This window comes from Misgurnus anguillicaudatus, chromosome 7, assembly GCF_027580225.2.
Source record: "Misgurnus anguillicaudatus chromosome 7, ASM2758022v2, whole genome shotgun sequence".
Classification (NCBI taxonomy): domain Eukaryota; kingdom Metazoa; phylum Chordata; class Actinopteri; order Cypriniformes; family Cobitidae; genus Misgurnus; species Misgurnus anguillicaudatus.
Window position 1 is genome coordinate 8,801,615 of NC_073343.2, and position 19,877 is coordinate 8,821,491.

Genomic DNA, 19,877 nt, shown 5'->3' on the forward strand with positions numbered 1-19,877 from the left:
CCTCTATCTCTGCTGGGATCTGCCCACTTTTATTGCATTTTTCAAATATTGCAAGTGGGTGGAGTCAGGCTCTGACCTGGGGTTTAGTTACGCTTTAAACATTTGATTTTGGAATCCATTCAGCTGATCTCTAGGTTTGGCGCTAGCACTTTTAGCATAGCTTAGCACAATCCATTGAATCTGATTAGACCATTAGCATTGGGCAAAAAAATAACCAAAGAGCAGTGGCGGAGCTAGACTTTTAAAACAGGGGTGGCAAAGGGGTGGCAAGCAGTGTTAATTTCGTTAACGAAGACGATGACGAAAAATATTCGTCAACGAACCTTTTTCCACGGACGAAAACTAAATAAAAACTAGATAAAAACATATTTGATGACGAAGACTGAAACGAAATATAACTGACACTTTAGGCCACGAATAAAAATAAGACGAAAATGTTAGGGAGGGACGAATGGCGAAGAGATCCAATCAGAGCTTCTCATTTTGTGGGACATTTGGGAAGAAATCCAATCAGAGCGAATCTTTGAGGGTAGGTTGATCTACGCAGGCAGCAGGCAGTAGAGGCATTTCAAAAACCCGCGGCAAGGTTCGTTTTCACAACAGGTTGTTTACATTATATTTAGTTGTAGCTACAGTCTTAGTTACCCAGCTTTGGATGATTTCAGTTGACTTCGCTCGTTAGCAACACGCTAACGTTTTGCGGTGCACCCGGTCCGAAGACATGTCTCATTAACAACAACAATGTCAGAGCTACCGTCTAATCTGGTCACACTTCAAATATGACAAGACGACAGCCTGTAAAGACGACTCATCCAGAAATATATGCGAAGGTGAGCATGCACGCTAAGGTTATTTTATCAGATAAACCCCTGTGTTTTCGCTAAACTTGGTATAACATAGAAACGAAAGGAATACACATCTGAACTGTATTGATTGTATTGGATTGTCTGAATTATTACTGAGTATAAATATTCAGTGTCCTCAAATCGAATGAAATGTGTAACGTTACTAATAGATGTTGTGGTTTTACATGACTAGACAAAGTGTGTGCGTAAGTGCGTGTGTGTGTCTCTGTCTGTGTGTCTGCGTGCGTGTGTGTCTGTGTGTGCATGTCATTTAGGGAGAATGCATATCTTTTTCAGGGACCATGTATATTTTTAGGTAGAGCGGGCTTATTTTATGTGATATTATCTTTTGTGAAAAAGCCACGGTCAGTTTTTTTGACATTAAGAATAATATAAAATGAGTGTATTCTATGTCTATATTGCATATTCAAACCTTAATACAATTCCATAACAGACTAAAAAACCTTAGACTAGACTAAGACTAAAACTCTTATGATATTTCGTCGACTAAACTAGACTAAGACTAAAAGATTTCAGATGACTAAAATAAGACTAAAACTAAATGGTGTGTTATTCAAAAGACTAAGACTAAATCAGAAATTGCTGCTAAAATTAACACTGGTGGCAAGGTATTGTTTGGGGGGTCAATATACAAAGTGTTCAATTACACTACAAATAAATTATTTTCCACAAAATGTATATAGATTAAATTAAAGTTGTTTATTTTCCAAAATGTAAACAATTATATATGTATTAAGTATACAGCAAAAATAGAACAACTGGGATCTGTTTGGCCCTGATCTGCATCTGACTTTTGCTTCTTTAGAAAGAAGTTGGTAAAATCACTTTTTCTCTTCATTCTGCTGTCCCTAAAGGAAAACTTGGTTACACAACTCATGAAGAAACCAAAATTTGGAACAATTTGCTTGTTATTACTTACATAAGTACACTGTTACTAATAATACAAATACTAAAGTAATACATTACGACAAAATCTGAGTTTATTGAGGTCTAGCCTATTTGACAACACAAAGGAAAATTGCTTAAAGACGTCTAGACATGTTATGTTTAGGGAGGAGGCAACGAGTTTTCGTAAACTTTAATGTAATGATGTAAATAGACTTCTGTCCCTCACATTAAGCTATGGAATGGCTTCAGATGACTTTGTGAAATTATAATCCAACCCTCTCAGACCCAAGTCACCCAAACTGATGTGAAAAAAGTGTGAAGCACCGAAAAGCTTCACGGTGGTTTTATTAAGTTCAATATGCTGCATTACACGTGCCAATGAATACGCCTACCTAATGTCTGTGATTGCTGCTGAACATTTGCTAACGACATGTTTTTTATTGTTTTAAAGCAACACCAAAGAGTTTTTTTTACATTAAAATAACGTTTCCAAAAACGTTTCAGTCGTTCATCCACTCGAAACAGGGTGAATGGCACTTTCACATTCACTTTGCAGCCCTCTATCGGCCAAAACCGCATTAAAGAAGTTTCCAACGTCGGGTCGCGGTCCTGTAATTCGAGTAAAAACTACAAAAACTTGCTTTTTCGGCAGACCTACAATCCAATCAGAGGCAGCTATGCTGCAGTATTTACGACAGTGGTAATGGACAATTCCGTTTCTAACCTGTAGGGGAGCAAAGAGCAAAAACTCTTTAGTGTTGCTTTAAAGTGACACCATGTAATTTTTCAACCTTCATAATAAATTTTCAAGACCCTTGTGATAGTACAGTACATCGACTTTAAATAGGTTGAATGACATGTCTACCATAGCCTGACGGGGTCTGTATCACTTTTACTCGTATTTTAAAACTTAGGGTTTCTGGTAGTAACCAGAGCACAAAAAAAACTACAAAATTCGACTGCTTTACGGCATACGTCACTTCCTCCACACAATTTGTTTTTAACATGAATTTTGCTGGAGGCTTACTTAAGGAATGTAGAGAGCAGCTTCTATTATGTGACTCTGTGATACAGTCTTAAGTGTCACGGACCTATGACACGGGCGACCCGGGTTCGATTCCCCTTTAAGGCAATTTTTTATATAAACTCTTGATTCATACATAAATGCGATGTTCTTTATAAATTACGGCGATTATCTTGCATATAGTTCCCAGTATTCAGATGCGATGTTCACGTATTTACCTTTCTTTTACTGTGTCTATGATATTTACATTACAATCCAGGATGCAATAGCAGTCAAACTTGCTCAAACTCACACAGTGTAAAACCAAACCCTATTCATTCACCAATCAGATCCGAGCGTTTCTCTCTTCTCTCTTCCTCATTTGCTGTGTTCCGCTGTCACTCGCGTGACGTATTACAAAGCGGCAGCCTTTAGGTCTGCTTGGACCACATCGGTTTACTTGGATTTGGAGCGACAATTTTCACACAAAAGAGACGAAAAACGAGCGCCATTGCGGAAAATCCTGGTGGCGAGGGAGAGAGAGAGACGATGCAACAATATTTGTTTGGAAAAAGGCAAGGAAATACTTCTGGTCGTTTCTCAATTGGAAGGCTGCAGCCTCCGGAGGTCAAATATGCAGGCCTGGTTTATTAAGGTAAACTGAGCATTACATTCGCAAGTCATAAGCATACTGCAACAATTTACGATTAACTAAGTATAATAGTCAACTTTGTAATTGTTAATATTGTGAAATAAGACAGTCTTGATGACGTTTACAGCTTAGAAATACGACATCTGGAGGCTGCAACCTTCAGATTGAGAAATGGCTTCTGCCACGACGAGTTCATCATCAGAAAGTTGTAACATGACTGCGTTTCTCCCTGTTGTCTCAAAATGTTGATCGTTTAGCGTTTTAAATGTTTAGTTTTTAGTTTAGTTTTAAGGTTGGCCAGTTCCTTTCCTTTGCGACAGTGCTGCAGCGCTTGTGGGCTCTAGGGGCGCTAGAAGTGAAAAATACATGTCTAGCACCCCCTAGTGGCCAAAAAGTTCCATGGTGTGCCATGCAGACGTGACAGTATTAGTCAGTTTCACAAGATTATTAATGCTCATTGAAGTATTAATGCTAAGCACTACAGTGCAACGTCTCTTTCCCGTTAAAACAGTACTTCGTTTAATTTTATACCAATAAAAGCCGTACATACCAGCAAAACGCTCTTCATCGATCCTGTTTGTGCTGCCGCGTTATGTTTTGGAGCACGAAGGAGCTGCGTGTCAGCTTAACCAATAGGCTTGTTCGACTTCATGCGGCGCCTTCAATTATTATTGAAACAACACATTTTGTGTTACTTTTAACACAACATGTGTTATATTTTAACACAAAATCAACACAAAATGACACATTATGTGTTAAAATTACACATAATGTGTTAAAAGCTTACCAAACAATGATGTGTAAAAAATTAACACATCCTTTCTAAGAGTGTAGCAGCAACAGCACGCTTGCGTAAGGATGCAGTCACGTCCGCTGGGAGATTTGAGAAATGTTTGTAAAAATCAAACAGTGTAAGGATTTCAGCGGGGTGGCAACAGGGGTGGCAAGGACTTCGTCTGGGGTGGCAATTGTCAACCCAACTAGCCCTCTGGCTCCGCCACTGCCAAACAGTTTCAATATTTTTCCTATTTAAAACTTGACTCTTCTGTAGTTACATCGTGTACTAACACCGACAGAAAATTAAAAGTTGCAATTTTCTAGGCAGATATGTTAGGACTTTGCTGCTGTGGCATGGCTGCAGCAGGCGTAGTGATATTGCCCACTGCCCGAAAATAGTCCCCAGCCATTGAAAGTAACCAAAGGGGGTATTTTCGGGCAGTGCGTAATATCACTATGCCTGCTGCAGCCATGTTGCATCGGCAAGGTCACTGATTGTTGTGCCAGTTTAAGAGTGTAGTTCCCGGCCATATCTGCCTAGAAAATTGCAGCTTTTAATTTTCTGTCAGTCTTAGTGCAAGATGTAAGTACAGAAGAGTCAAGTTTTAAATAGGAAAAATATTGAAACTCTTTGGATATTTTTAGCATGATGCTAATGGTCTAATCAGAATCAATGGATTGTGCTAAGCTTTGCTAAAAGTCCCAGCGCCCGACGCAGAGATCAGCTGAATGGATTTCAAAATGGTAAGAATCAAATGTTTAACTCTAAATATGAAAACTATGCTTTAGCGTATCTGTTACAAGGGACACTCCACTTTTTTTGAAAATATGCTAAGTTTCCAAATCCCCTAACATTTGATTTTTACAGTTTTGGAATCCATTCAGCCGATCTCTGGGCGGGACCACTTTTAGCATAGCTTAGCACAATCCATTGAATTTGATTAGACCATTTGCATCGCGCTTAAAAATGACCAAAGAGTTTCGATACTTTTCCTATTTAAAACTTGACTCTTTTGTAGTTACATCGTGTATTAAGACCAACAGAAAATGATGCGATTTTCTAGGCCAATATGGGTAGGAACTATACTTTCATTCTGGCGTTATAATCATGGACTTTGCAGCCGTACCATGGCTGCGGCAAGCGCAATGATATTACGCAGTGCCCGAAAATAGTTCCTTGCTATGGAACGTAACCAAGAAAATCCTAGAAAATGGCAACTTTTAATTTTTTGTCATTCTTAGTACACAATGTAACTATAGAAGAGTCAAGATTTAAATAGGATAAACTCTTTGTTCATGTTTGAGCACGATGCTAATGGTCTAATCAGATTCAATGGATTATGCTAAGATATGCTAAAAGTGGTACCGCCAGACCCGGAGATCAGCTGAATTGATTCCAAAATGGTAAAAAATCTATTGTTTAACTCTGGGGAGTTGGAAAATGAGCCTATTTAAAAAAAAAGTGGAGTGTCCTTTTAACAGATACACTAAAGCATAGTTTTCATATTTCCATATTGATTTGTTGTATCTGTATATCTTATCTGTGGAGTGTCTCTTTAAAGGAATGAGAGAATGAATAAAAGCTTTGCGTTAAATGAAAATGTATCACAACCTATAGCTGAATATAAATGTAAAGCTGTTTGTCTGAATAACAAAAGTTGAACATTGCTGCTTTAATACAGGTTATTAAACAAAAAAATTATACTTATTAAAAAAATATGTCCATTTCTTTCTCTCTCTTCTACATAGACCACAGATGTTGTGTGCTTATTAGTTAGTATTTAGCAATGTGTTTTCCACGCACAATGATTTTCTGTGCACTAATTGCAGGAGCGGTCCCTGTGGAGCAGCCTGTGGTTAAGAGCCGTGCTCAAGGGCGCTGTGGTGATAAGAAAGAATAGCGATCTCAATAACTCTCAATTTCCGAGGTCATTTACTGGGTCACGCCTACTTGGGATTTAACCTACAATTTTTTGTGTCATCAGACCAGGTCCTTTACCATTACTATCATTACCGTGTGTTTAGGGCCGGGTGATATTGACTATTTCTGAGTAATTTTACAATGAATATACGTAATATACAATAAATATCACAGTACGTGGAATAAATGTCTATATGCTAGTCAAAGGGTCATGCGAAATGTCACAATCAGCTTTATTATAACATCTTATGATGAATATAAAATGTAAAGACTGGATTTTCCTCCCTGTTTGAAACAATACAGCTGCACGACATGCCTGCTAGTTGGAAAGCATACATCTGCCAGACCTCCTAAAAAGGCGGTCTTGTCTGATCCTGTATTATAAAAATAGTCATATATTATCAAACCTTGATATACTGATATACTAGAAAGCTTCAGTTTGTCAACTGGCTCCATTAGAAAAGCTAAATTGGTTGATTTGTGTGTGACATCAGTTAGATCAGACCAGCACCAGCTAGCATAAACCAGCTTGAATCAGCACTTCTTTTTGTTTTTCTTTAAACAGTGTCTAACCACCATAGCTAAGGGAATGCTTGGGCAGATGCAGTGAAGGGACATTGAGGATTTGGAAGTTTAATCATGGTGTGCGCTAATGGATTTAATGTAAGGCAGAGCGGAGCACCACTGGCATCAGGCCAAATAGCTAAATAGCTAAATACATCAGCACTACCCTGTCAAGCTGACGTTACTGCAGCTCTGTGTCACTAAGTTTCGCATCAAAGAGAAATGCTTGCAGCTTGTTCATCAAGAGCCTGTAGCTTAAACGGTAGATCATGCTGCAACACCAATGTCATGGGTTTAAAAAGGACATATTATGAAAATCTGACTTTTTCCATGTTTAAGTGCTATAATTGGGTCCCCAGTGCTGACAACCTAGAAAATGTGGAAAAGAACAACCTAGTAACTTAGTTTTGGTAAACCATTTTCTGCAAGCATGTGAAAAAAGCGGTAATTGAAATTTGGCTCCCCTTGTGATGTCAGAAGGGGATAATTTGCACCATCCAACTATTTATTTATTTATTTATTTTAGGGCTGTCAAAAGATTAATCGCGATTAATCGCATCCAAAATAAAAGTTTGTGTTTACATAACATATGTGTGTGTACTGTGTCTAAATATTATGTATATATAAATACACACACATTCAGGTATATATTAAAGAAATATTTGCATTTAAATACTGTACATACATTTATATAATTTATATTATATATAAATATAAATATTTTATATATAAATATAACCAATTTTTCTTAAATATATACATAATTGGGTGTGTTTTTATATATAAATAATAATTATACACCGTACACACACATATGTTATGTTAACACAAACTTTTATTTTGGATTCGATTAATCGCGATTAATCTTTTGACAGCCCTAATTTATTGCTTATTTGCACTTAAAAGGACACACGCAAAACGGCACATTTTTGCTCACACCTAAAAAGTGGCAATTTTAACATGTTATAATAAATTCTCTATAAGATATTTTGTGCTAAAACTTTACATATGTACTCTGGGGACACTATGGGCGTTTTCACATTAGCACTTTTGGTGCGCACCCGGGTTCGACTGACATCAGAGTTTGGTACATTTGGATGATGTGAACCCTGTCTTCCGAACTCGGGTGCGCACCCGCGAAACGTACTCGAGTCCGCTTAAAAAAGGTGGTCTGGGGTCCGGTTCATGTGAACTCCAGATCGGTTCGCTGCTAATGTAAGCGCACTCGTACCAAATCGCGGGAGTGAACCACTGTTAATTACGTATTATATGGAATGTCCCACCAAAACAGACATGTGTGTTTGTGTGCGTGCACTTACCTTGACAACAAAATGCATAGAATGCTTGCTTGACTTTGTTCTTACTTTTTAAACCTTTGGTTTTGTTTTCAAAGAAATAATACAGAACCACACTTTCGTCTGTCTGCCGCAAACATACTAAAGTCGTTTCGATGACAACGGTCTGTCCGCCGACGTCAATTTTTGCGGAGGCATTCAGAAATCATCTCTCTGCTTGCAGTTAGTCAATCACGCTTGTCGTCTTCTCGTTTACAGCGGTTGCCAAGCAACATGAGAACGCACCGGCTGCAGCTTGATGATGCAAGCGGTTCGGATGCAAAAATAATATGTGAAAACAGTCCTTGGGGGGCATGGGGAGGGGCGCCCAATCGAACTCGGGTTCGGACCAGGCAATCGCACCAAATGTGAAACCGCCCTAAAGATTTATTTTACATCTTAAAAAAGTCTTGTGAAATTTCCCCTTTAAGCCCAAGGAATTATACCTTCCTATAAATAGGATTGGATTCACTACAAGTTGCTTTGGTTAAACACATCTGCCAAATGCATAATCTGATTTAAACCCATCTTTTGCCTTTTTCCACAGTGGTTTAACCATGAATTTACTCTGTAATGACAGTAGCAATGTTGATCAGTCAGCTTAAAACAAGAGCTACACTGTCAGAAAAAATTACAGATTTGCACAGAGTTCATATTAATATCTCAAAGGTACTGTATTGTTCCCAATTGTATACATAAAGAAACATATTATGACCTTTATAAAGGGTACTGCCCAAGTGACAGCTGGAGTACATACATATTTTGACCATTTCTTCCAATAATGTACAATGTCTATTGTTTTGTTGTTGGTTTTTGTGTATTTACATATTATGTAGATACGCAGAATACTATGGGTCCATAGATTCTTTAATAGCTTCTATGAAAAAATATATATATATATGATATGTTAAATGAATTCTTCTGAGATATTGTATGCACAATAACCCTCTTTAATATAATGAACAGATCAATTACATTTGGTGACCTTGATGGCACACATTTGAAAAGTTAAATATTTGACTAAAACATTGTTTCAAAAACACTTATATGGTTATGCAAAACTACTTTCAACATTCCTGTTAAAATCTCCAGATCTGATCATTCACTGCACAAAAATGTATTCAGTTATAAAAAGAAAATAAATAAAGGTCCATAAACAACACCATTATGGAAATGACGGAGAAAGCAAGATTAAGCTGATGAAACACATTCAAAATGCATCATACTGTACTTCTGTTAGGCGGTATTTGGTTGTGTCTGTTTGTAAGAGAGATTACCCTTGAGATTTGTTCTGATAAGAAAAACATAGGAAAATGAAAAAGAGCTGAATCTCATGAATGTTTTATAAAGCATAACTTTGACTTTTTATGGATCAGTTCAATATTTTCTCTTTGCCTCCGATTCAATAGGCAAGAGGGTCAAGATTTCATGCAGAGTTTAATGCAATTTAAAACACAAGCATGGTTGAGAAAAAGAGATGTACAGCCCAACAGTGGCTTTTGCACATCAAAGTTAACTGTGATAGCTTTACTTGTATTTGATCCTAGAATGCTGGTCTGAATGGTAATGATTGCAAAAATACTTTCAGTGTATGAAGATCTCTCAGTATGTTCAAAGTTAAGGCCTATATTACTGAAGCATTCTGTCAGAAATGTGTTTTGGGTTGGAGGATTTAAACCTGAACTGCAATGCAACAGATATGGACTTATTTCATTTATAATTTTATTGGTTTGTCTGAAGACTTCAAAAATGTGAAAACTTGTTCACAACTCATTTTTTGGATATGACATATTTGAGTCAAAAAGTATACTTAAAAAGTGTAGTGTGCCACTTTATTTTTTAAAGGTAAAAATTGGTTAGATAGTAAAAAGTGGGCATTAAGGGGGTCGCACACCGGACGCGCAGCTCAGCGCCGCGTCCAGTCGCGTCTAGGACAACAATAGAAGTGCACATAAAATAGCGCAAGCTACTTCAAAATGCAAAATATATGTTAGCAGCCAATGTTAATCTTTAATGATTTGGGACAAAAATATGATGTTATTTAATCTTAACTCTTTCCCCGCCATTGATGAGATATCTCGTCAATTAAGAGAAAACGCTTCCCCGCCAATTACGAGATTTTCCGTCTTTCCGCAATACCTCTATTATCCACCAGGTGGCGCCCTTCCGCAACTTTTTAAACCCGGAAGTATTGCCCTATGGCAAGCTGCTGCATGTCCGTGTCTGTTTTAAAGATTGCTCTGAATGGGATCTCTATGAAGTCCGTCACAAACATGGAATTATCTCTACTTTTTGCTCAAAATGTGGTGTTTTTGCAGAAACCTACCCATATTCAAAAGCTGATTACAAAAGAACTACTCAAGGTAGGATGTTTTTTTTGTTTGAAAGCTGAGGGTCTGTTCTTTCATTTGGTATATTGTATGTTTATATATCTGAAGAAGAACATTTTCTGGAAGGCATTAAACTTTGGTAAAAATCATGAAAAACGCTGGCGCTGGCTGGCAACTTTTTTTTAAAATGCTGGCGGTGAAAGAGTTAAACTATGTGAGTGGCGCTCTGTGGCGCGACAGGGATTTGAGCAACTTCCTGAGTCGTAGCTGCATGCCGTGGACAGGCGGCATCTGTCGCCGGAGATGTGCGTATATTCATAGAAAACAATGTGTTCCATTTTTTTAGAACGGCGCTGCACTGCGTGTCCGGTGTGCAACCCTCTTTAGAGAGTACCAGAATGGAGCCTGAACTGTTTATGATTGTGCTAAAGACTTAACTACTATTTATACATTGGTTAACATTGTCAAATAGCTCTACTGTCTAAATAAACAACAACTAAGTTGTTTTCGAGTTGTTTCATTTTGATATGAAGCACAAGTGTACACATCTCAAGGATACAGCAACTACTATACAAGAAATGCTTAGGGGAGAATATTTGAAGAGTTTCGTTGCAAAACGAGATAACCACCGTTTTTTTAATTGTTTAGAAATCGCGTTTTGTGGTTGTGCATTCCAATTAATTTCAATGCAACTGCAGTTGGTTTGTTTTGATTTAAAACCTTCATAACTTAAAAAATATGCTAAGTAGCACCATAAAACAAAATAATAACATGATAACAATAATAAACATGTTTTGACAAAAATGTTAAAAAATGGATTTATCTCGTTTTGCAACGAAACTCTTCATTTGTTCTTGAACTTTATTCTGACATTTAATAAAATACTATTGACTTCTACCACTTTATTGCTGTAATTTGTCATTTTGAAATGATGATATGATGCTTCATGACATATGATGTGATTATTAGGGATCAGAAAATGAGCAAATCATAGCTGGTCCTGATTCAGTTTTTACTGCACTTTTAATCTGCTACTAACTTAGATCCAATAATCAGTCACAATGTTTTTTAAATCATGTTGGCGTAAATGTCAATTGATTTTCACAGTTTCATTTTACCCAATTCAATCACACGAATGCACACAGATTTGTTTCAGTAAAAATGAGGACATCTCATAGACTTTCATTGATTTTATACTAGGCTAACTATATTTTCTATTTCATAACTTTTCTTGCAAACCTACATCTTACATAACCGTGTGTACAAAATTAGATTTAAAGGGAAAACATAATTTGGGCGATTTATGAGTCTATTCTGTTTCAAATATCCTCACTACCCTTAAAGAAAAACCACATGAATTTGACATGTTTTTCACATGGGTTCACATGTGAACCACATTAATTTCACATGTGAAAAACATGTGATTACATGTGAAATGTGTTTTGGAACATTTTTGTGTGAATCACATGTGCCACATGTGATCCACTGATTTCACATGTCATCACATATGTTTTACATGGGATTCACATAAAAATGTCTAAAAAACAAACATTTCACATGTGAATTTGCACATGTGAAATTCATGTGACTTTTCTGTAAGGGTAGATCATACAAAATCACTTTTTTTTAAATGATGTTAAATGTCTATGACCCAAACCTGTAAACACACAACATTCTGGGTACAACTCTAAAAATGTTTATTTTTAAGCCATGTTATAGAAAATATTGGAAAGAACACACTGCTGGGTTAAAAGTGACCCAGTGCTGGGTTGTGGTTCGTTTTAAACCCAGCATGGGGGCATTTTTAACCCAGCATCCAATATTTACCCATATTGGGTTAAAAATAACCCAGCCTCACCAGTTTGCATGGTGATTTGTTATTTTGCTATATCTTAGAAGAGGCTATCTGCAGAAAAGCAAATATAGTGGGTGTTTTATAGCATGTCATCTTTACTTTTTTTGTCTTTCAGTCTGTTTTTCTCAGATTTTCTGCTGTCTAACACTTTCCCTGCATTCCTGTTGACTGACATGTTTGTAGATATCTTTCATGGTGTACACACACACAGGAGATGTTTATTGCAATGTTAAATCTTCTCTTTTAAAGCATGAGGGAAGATACGACAAAAACTATATTTTAAAATATTTTTAACTATATTTTAAAATATACAAAAAAAAATGCCAAAATATTTTGAAATATGTTTACAAAAAGATATTTTTACCTGATATTTTTTGGCCATTTCTGTATATTTTGAAGTATATTTTTGAAGTTGAATTTTAACCTTTTTAAAACTGTTATGTTTACAGGTTCATAACATAAAGTTTTTCTTCCAAAGCATGAATATATTTCCTTATATATATATCACTGTAAAAAAATTGCTGTAATTATGCAGCTGGTTGCCAGTAACTTACTGTAGAAGATAAAGACTGAACATTTTCGTGTTCATTAACTTTGAACAAACTGTTGCCAGTAAATAACATAAATGTAAAATCTAGTTACTGGCAGCTAGTTGCCAGTGATACCCAGTAATATTGTAATTCTACAGAACTTGTTTACTGTAAAAAAATTCCGTAGAAATTTGCAGCTGGGTTGCCAGTAACTTACCGTAGATTTAAATTTATGTTATTACTGGCAACATTTGTTCAAAGTTAAATGAACATTTAACATTTACAAGTCTTTGTCTTTACAGAATAAAACTAGAAAAACAGCATCAAGCAAAACATTCTGGGAAACAAAATCTGAAGCAAAAAACAGAAAAAGTTTGATGATGATTTCTGGTTCCCAAAATGCTTTGCATGAGGCTGTAATTGTAAAGTTTTATTTTGTAAAGATAAAGACTTGTTAATATTTAAAATGTATTCAACTTTGAACAAACTCTTGCCAGTAAATAACATAAATTTACATCTACGGTAATTTACCGGCAACCCAGCTGCAATACCATTGTATTTTCTACGGATTTTTTTACAGTGTTGTATTTAAAAATTAAAAATAAAAGTAAAAAATATTTTTTTCCATATGGGATGTAAAATTAAAATATATTTGCTTGCCCTTGAAATACATTTTGAAATAAATGTTGATATATGAAGGTTAAAACTAAATTATTAAATTGAGAAAAAAATATTAAATTGAGCATAGCATTCTACAAAATGTATTTAGCATATATTTAAAATATATTTTGGCCAGAGAAATGTATTTATTTTTTTGCCGCATGGGACCCGTGTACTGTATCTGTGTATTTTCGATTACCTTATCTGTTGTGTTACATCTCATTTTCCAAATGGAAACCTTGAGTTGCACTTAGCGGGATTGCCTGCATTATATCACCTGCAGTGCTGACATCAAACCCCCTTACACATACACACACACACTACACAAACACACATTTAAAATAGCAATGTGTGAGCCTCTATGCTGAGTCATTTGCCTGAACGCACACAACAATAGACAAGCCAGCACATACACACACACACATCTAGACACGTGCACACAGTGATACACACATCTACTGTAGGGGTCTCCCTTTGTGCCCATTGTTTTAAAGTAAAGAAATTGTGTTAATGCTGCTACTGTCTTACTTTCTCCTCACATTCTTTCTCTCTTTTCATGATTATGTTCACGGGACACCCCATACTTTTAAAAATAAAGGTGCTTCACAGCAAGGCCATAGAAGAACCATTTTTTGGTTCCTTAAAGAACCTTTCAGTCAAAGGTTCTTCAAAGAACCATTTCTTTATACATTTTTATAATCTTAAGCAGTGGTTCTGAAAGTTAGTCCTGGAGGCCCACTGCTCTGCACATTTTGCATGTCTTCCATTGGATGGGTTAAATGCAGAAGTCAGATTTTGAGTATGCATTCCATACTTGACAAACATGTCACTTTTTTACTATGCACTGCTTATTGTATATTAGTACACTCTAAAAATTGCTGGGTAATTTTCAATCCAGCATTGGATCAAAAGGGAGAAACATGGCCTTTGTGTTAAATATGTTATATATTAAATAATAATTCATAAAAACTGTAGCACCTCATACGTCGGTTTTTATTTACAGTAGCAAGTGAGTTATCTTATAATTAAATACAAATATTGTTTTTAACTGTGCAAAATGTCCTAACTTTCAAATAATGAATACATGCTTGCCGTTCATTCATCACACTGAGATTGTAATGGAAGATCAAGCTGAGCTGAGCACATTGCATTGTGGCATACAACATAGGCATTACTTCACCTTTTAACAAGCAGGTCTTAAAATTATTACTGGGCACATTTTTTTAAGTGGGAACAAATAATAAATAGCAACCTCAAAGACATAAGGTGCACATTATATTTAAGTGTAAAGTATAAAAGCAACAAACTTAACATAATTAGTCTGAATAATATAATTATGTCTGTGGAAAAAAAATGAAGCTGTTTTAATAGCAAAGTTAAATAAAATAACACAAACCTTTGCAGTATTCTGTATAATTTTGGATTCTGTGAACACCCAACACAATGGCAAAGTTCTATATGGTATGGGAGAATTCTATTATGTACCTGGATTACCTACATTGGATTCTCATTCTCAAAGGATTTACCCCATAAACCTCACAATACCCAGCTTTGACCATTACAGCACACACAAACACACGCACACACACAAACACACGCACACACACACACACACACACACACATTGAATTGGCTGCGCAGGGAAAATTGAGTGTGGTGATGTGAGAAAGTCAAATGGTGCCCCTGTGGTCTATGTGACAGCATTACTGCCCCTGAGAGGTAAGGGGCTCTGGGGATTTTAAAGAATTGCTTGTGCTGTCCTTCCTATGTAAATTATAACTGAGTTTTATCACTGTCAGAACAGAGGTTAAGGTGGGGCAGTGTTCCTTTTAGAGTCTGCAGTTATTCCATGTAAAATTTGTAGCGAAGAGAAGATCCCATTGAAGGATGGGGCATTGCTGGCTATCAAATGCAACATGCAGAGATTAGCCAGAAATAAAAGAGAAGTCCTACCCATAAAGGCGGATTAATGTAGAAGTCTTAGCCATAAATTGGCTCCTAATGTTTTAAATGGTATCCAGGGAAAGAATAAAATGCAATTAAAATTTGGGAGAAGTTACCTATTTAAGTTGCACACCTTCCTCCAGGTGGCAATAAAGTGGCAAGAGCTGATGTGTGTGGTCTGACAGATTCAGCAGTATCCAAGAGTTTCTTTGTATTAAGGTTCAAGTTAAATCAAATACATTCTCACTTTACATTAAACAGTCAGTTCATGGGGTTACCCACAGAGAGAGAGACAAAGAGAGAGAGGGAGAGAGAGAGACAAAGAGAGAGAGGGAGAGAGAGATGTGAAGATGTTAAGACAGATTCGGTGTTACTTTCACACAAACACGAGTATTTTACACCTGTACTAAATATTTACTGGAATCATCTAAGTCTTAGATTATAAATTACTCAATAAAATGGATGTGAATTTTTGCTTTGCTATTTCCGTAATGCTGCAGAACAGAAGAGGATTTCAGCAGTGCCGGGTCTAAGCTCAGTGTATATTCAGGGCTTTAGCACAGATCTCTGTATGAATCTACTGAATGAATATTGGAATAATCTATACATTAAAAATGTTAAAATATTACATTGTACAAGTTGCATTTTAAGCAAATCTTTAAAAATAACCTGGGTAAAAACTAAAATGGTCCCACTAAAGGCCTCTGGTGTGTAAAAAACTAAAGAGGTTTGTGCCTAAAATATCTAAAGTTCATAGTGGTCAGGTTCTGAGTTGTCTGCAAGCATGTAAGGGTGCTTTCACACCTGCCTTATTTAGGCTATGTTTACATTAATACGTTTACCTTTTAAAACCCATAACTTTTGCCACGTTTACGCCTTTCATTTGCACTACGCCACCGTTTTCGACCCTTATAAACGGAGTCGTTCGTAAACGCTGAAGACCCTGTTTTAGTTTGAGAACTCAGGGGTTGGGATGCAGTGTAAATTAAGGTGACCAGATGTCCCCATTTTCAGGGGACAGTCCCGTTTTTGGTGTTCGGTTCTCCATAAACCAACAACAATAAAAAGATGAAAACATTCAAAAGAGTTTTGTACCCGATTGTAAATTCATAGAAAATAACAAATAAGTTTTTAAGGATATTTTAATCATTGAACTAGGACATGTTCCTACTTGTTATTTGAAAAATCTGGTCACCTTAAATAACGTAGACGGAGTCATATGTAAACTAACAGCTGATGTTAACACGACAGCGCATCATTTTCAAAGTAAAAATTATTTTTATTCAGTTAAATGGAGGTTTGCAACGGAGGTTTTGCCAAAAATAGTAAACATCTACCAACCAGCTATTATAAGCGTTATAACAGATTGTTTAAACATGTATCCTTATAGATAATGTCTGTTTTATATTAATGTTTCAGTATTGTTGGGTTTGAATATTGCTGTAATGTTGTTTATGTTTTGTTTAAATTTAGTTAGCTTATTACGAAAGATAGACTGTAATTTTAAACACCATATAGGGCGTTGTAAAGGCCAATATGAAGGGAGAATTGTAATGGGTCAGACATTATTTTCGAGTTTAATTTAAGTTTTGTTTGCTACTTTAAAATGAATTTCGTTTCATATAATTTTTTTCTTAATTTTAATCAATGTTTTGTTGATACGTTTTGTGAAGATAAATGAATAAAAACAATAAAATCAATGTCATATTAATATTTAATGCTCTTTTAGCCGATTGCGCTTTTTGCTATTTCTGTGTTGCTAGTGGAGGACGGGCACGGACCTCGCACACTTTTAAAAATTAACGTCATGTACATTAAAGCAATAAGCATTTCTGTAGGCTAAAGCTTCACCTCTTATTATGTTTGATTGAAGTTTGCATTTGCTGAAATTTATTTTTGCTTCAAGTTCGCTACTTTTTAGTACTGTTCACTTGAATGCTTCCTTTTTAAATCATAAATACCTTTCTGTTTGGTTTATAACATCAACATTAACCTATTAATCATATTAATATGTTGTAGGGGGGAGCTAGAACGACATAAAACTTTCCCAAACACATTTTTATAGGTTCAAAAAATAGTGTCTGTTGTAGTTTCTGGCAAGGATCCAGGTATGAGTTTTTGTCAATATCGCACACCCCTAGGCTGCATGAATGCGCAAATGTAAGCTATTATTAGAGGAATACGTTATTTTACACTTTTATGCGCAAGCCCAGTTACGTGATTGGTCATGTTTTATGCGTTTATGGTCGTGTAAAGTGTGGATGAAGATTCCTTGATGAGGTGGTCTCGGTATGCTTTCAAACGAACTCTGGAGTGGTTTGTTTGTGGAGAGAACGCGATCCGAGATTGAACAGACCTAACTGCAGACCTCGTCTGTCCATGGTGTCTGCTGTATTTTCCTACTTTCCTTTTTCGCATGTTGATTCTGACCAATCGAAAAGCAGTTTAGGAAATACGTTCAAAAACATGTGGCCATTGAGTGATGTGGATGTTATCACATTACTGCATTTTGGTTTGTTTCAACTGGTTCATTCCACCAGAGGAATCAGTGTGGTGTGAAAAGGAACCAACACTGTTAAAAAACTACAATGAATCATTTTTTGCTTTTGGTCCATGAACCGAACTACAGATGTGAAAGCACCCTAAGGCTCTGCAGTATATATAGCAAATTGTAGCAGATTATGGTTTACAATACTTTAACTGTGACAAAATATCTGTCATGCAGACGAGAAGCTTAAGCCATTTTCACACAGACATTATGGAAAATACACAGAAAATGCATCTGGGATTTGTCCCGGGTCATTTGATTTTTTTGTTCATTCACACTGCCAATGATTTTCTGGAATCTGTGTGTGCGTTCACAGAATGATTGAATGATTTCAGCTTCAGAGTGGATATTTGTCGAGCTCCATGATCTCTGCTTCATTCCAGTTCGCAGACATTTCTCATCATGATTGTTAATGTGCATTAAAAATCCCTATTTAAAGATTATTATGATGCCTGTGCATTTTTGTTTATTATAAGCGCATATGAGCATGTGATGCGCTATTCTTTTATGCTGCTGCTGAATGATCTCAGCTTCAGCGCGGATAGTGCAGAGCTCCCTGATCTCAGCTTGAGTCCAGTTTGCAGACATTTCTCGGTGTGAATGTAAATATGCATGTAAATTGCTCATTTTTAAGATATGAACCATAACTTCATTGTTCCAATGGCACGCGCGTCCTCACTACAGCACGCCCCTTACGGCATTGTTTCTGCATCTTGTTCACACAGAGGGCTTTCTGGTCCTTTTTGTCGGGAGCAACACCATGGATGTGTTTGCGTTCACACTAAAGCCTGTCTGCCGATTTTCTGGGACGAAAATGCTGTGTGAATGAGGTAATATTGAGAAATCAAGGTAATAGAAGATATTAAGGCTCAAGTCCCCTGAAGCCTCTATTCATGGGCCGCCAATGGATTCCAGCTAAGCTAATTCAATGTCGGGAAAAAAATGAAATGCTTGTACAAGCCCCAAGGCAGTAAAAAATAACTAAGGGCTCAAATCAAATTATTTCAAATCTTCTTTTATATTGGCCATTTCTAAGCAGCATAACCAAAGATGCATGACCTCATTACCTGCTGCACTCTCTTCTGATCCCGTGACCTGATTGGTTAATTTGGCCAGACTTCAATCCACTTCCCCTTTATGTACAGGAATTAATGAATACCTCCTGAGATTGTCTGACTCAAGGACCATATTATTTAAAAAAATGTTTTTAATGTTTTACCTAATTGCTTTAACACATTTATGGCATGAATAATTTATTTTATACTGTAAGAGAAGTTTACGACATTTAAAAATAGATTTTATGCATAATGATGAAAACCCCTTCTTTTAATTTACATAATGCAAGCATTTCGAAGAAAATGATTGGTACTGCACAGATATTTATACCAGTATAATAGAGTCTTCTATTTTATTCCTTTGTCATTTTACTTCGTGTTCATTGGTTGGATAAACAAAACATCAGAAAAACATCAGAGTACATGGCAGAGGGAATCTCTGGTCTTGTGCTGCAGTTGTATTGATGATGCGTATTGATTGATACAGGAAGAGTCAGTCCTCCTCCTTCTTGAAGTTTTATTTCACAAAAATGTAGTACTTAAGAATTTTAACTGAGCGCATGTAATATTCTATAGAAACCTTTTGCAGTAAAAATGAATGTGTGAGAGAGAAATCCATTCTTTACCTTTAAAATAATGTAATTAAATTCAATAATTAAAGACTAATTAATTTTGTTCGAGAGGAACGTGTAAGAATTTGGCTATAATGAAAGTGCAATCAAACATTTAGCAGAGAAGTGTAAAGACTTTAAGGGACTATAAATTATAAATGCACTTACTGTTCACTGAAATGGAAATATCACTGCTAGTCGTTTTGTCATCCTCCTGCACAGAAGGTTTTTATGGAAACTTTATTTTCCTGTAGCACAATTATTAATGTCTGCAACTCTTTTCATTGCATTTCTTTTTATATAGTCCACATTTAAGCAATGAGCAGTTTTGCATGTTGT